The sequence below is a fragment of the Diplotaxodon limnothrissa genome, linkage group LG5, assembly GCF_057381915.1.
Source record: "Diplotaxodon limnothrissa isolate DT_005_m linkage group LG5, D_limnothrissa_male_GT1.1, whole genome shotgun sequence".
Lineage (NCBI taxonomy): Eukaryota > Metazoa > Chordata > Actinopteri > Cichliformes > Cichlidae > Diplotaxodon > Diplotaxodon limnothrissa.
Window position 1 is genome coordinate 41,219,091 of NC_140600.1, and position 2,221 is coordinate 41,221,311.

Below are 2,221 nucleotides of genomic sequence, written 5' to 3' on the forward strand. Positions count from 1 at the left end.
TGAGCTATTTACAGCAATTTCCCAGCCAAGGATAAATAAAATATTAACACGTTTCTTCCTGTTAAAAGGGAGTTTTTCCTTCCCACTGTTGCCAGAGTGCTCATAGGGGGTCATATGATTGCTGGGTTTTTCTCTGTATGCATTATTGCAGGGTCTACCTTACAATATAAAGCACCTTGTTGTTGTTGCTGTGACTTCGCTGTATAAATAAAATTGGATTGAATCCATTTGAACTGCTGCGACACCTTCAGCTGACAAAATGAAAAGACCTCCCCTAGAGGACTGCAACACGGTAATAACGACGGCCCGCTAGCATGCGCTACCAAAAATAGTGCTTTGTTGTGTATCTGACGGACGAAAGCTAAACCAGTTCCACACCAGTGAAGCTGCAGCATTTTTACAAACCAGTTCTGGTTCATCAGTTTCATTGAACGATCCGCTTTCGCCCTTCTTATTCTCAAATTTGCGTGTCATCCTTGCGCAGGGGCCATGCTAATCTTCTCTGTATCATATCCAACTTAGCGTACGCGCTTGCCGAAGCAAGCACCTTGTCGACCTTCTTATTCTCCGTCGCCGCTGTGCCTTTTTCGCCATGTGCGTATGAAAACAAAGGCACTGCGCATGCGCGTTTTACCCATATTCTATCGCCATGTTTCATTTTCTTGTCGTTGCCGAACATTGTACCAGTATTACCGTGAACGGTATGATACAGCCCAGCCCTACTTTGTATTTCTGAATGGGATCTGTCTCCACATTTCAGCAGTATTTAAGACTTCAAAGTAAAATTCATTTCTCTCGTTTTGACAACACTTCTGTCTCCGCTGTTTTCTCCTGCAGCTTCCTCAAGGACACGTCCATCAAGTATAGGATGGCAGGCTACCTTATCTCTTGTTGTTGAAGCTCTGTGTGCTCGTGTGAAGCCACGTAGTGTGAACATGAGAGCGACACATTAATGCATCTAATCTCTGCAACAACATAAAAAGCATTCAGCTTGTGCGACTGCTTTAACTGCTTTAAATCGTGTCTTAAAACTCACTTTTTTACTTTGGCTTTTAATTCGAGGTCGGTTTGAGTACCATCAGGCCTGTTTTATGTTTTTATTGTTAATTCATTGTCTTCTCATTTCTCTATATTTGTTTCTCTACTGTTTTCTCTTGTTTTTAACTGATTGTGAAGCGCTTTGGTCAACTCAATTGTGTCCTCAAGAACCAGATCAAGACTCTGAGCACTGCTACGGACATTAAATGCATTAAGTGCTCTCCACTCGTGACAGAAGCAGCCCGACAGATGACTTTTGCAGACCTGGTCACATCGCTCAGATAGTTTTTTCTGTCAGTCCTGCAGCATCGAGGCGGCCTGCAGGTTCTCTTGTATGATAGAAGCTCAGCACGAAGCAGATCTGTTCTGCCATCGGGGAAAACGTCTCGCTTTCCTTGACCTCATTTATAATGAAGGAGCGTGCCATCTGAGCTAGTGCATCTAGAACTTCATTGTGAATTTGGTGGCTTGAGTGTTTTGCATAGCAAGGCCCTGTCACTGGGTCATGGTTACCATCCAACATAGCCAGGAAGTTTCCCCTGATGTCGGCGTCTCTTATCCCCCGGGACCCCGCTGTGAAACACTCGCAGTTAACTGCAAGGATTTTTACGCAGGTATGTTTTTCCTGCTCACTGTGTTCTTCAGTTCTCATTAAAGATGCATTAGCTTTTTCTCCTCATATTCTTTCTACGCCATCACTGCATTTATGTCAGCCTCTCCTGTTGCACGTGCAGTCACTCGCCTTCTCTGCGTGTTGCTTTTTCCACTTCTGGAATCTCAAGACTGAAGTCTGCACTGTTTGGGATGCATGCAGGGTCGTGGCTCTGCGAGTATTCTAGCCATGGGTGTGTTAAACCACGAGACACGAAGCGTTTTCTCCTGTCGCGTTGGACTGTGCTGGGAAAGAGCTGCAGGCTCGACTAGTCCATCAGCTCCTGATGTGGAGATCTCTGTTTAATTCTGTTGTTCAGTGAGAATCTATTTCATAGCGCCCCCTGTGGGTTCAACAGTGTGCCACAGGTGTTATTTTGGTATTTTATTTATTTATTTGTTTTCGGACCCAGAAGAATCCGACTCCATATGCACATGTTTTCTTTCCTGTGCCAATTTGCTCACAGAATAACCTTGACAATATTTCGCTGTATTTCATTGTGATTGCTATTTGAGCTTCACTTGCTGGACA

At 44.3% G+C, this 2,221-nt stretch overlaps 1 pseudogene; it reads right to left on the bottom strand.

The window, feature by feature from the left end:
• Positions 1 to 454: 454 nt before the first annotated feature.
• Positions 455 to 547, bottom strand: LOC146632909 (U6 spliceosomal RNA; annotated as a pseudogene).
• Between the last annotated feature and the right edge of the window lie 1,674 nt (positions 548 to 2,221).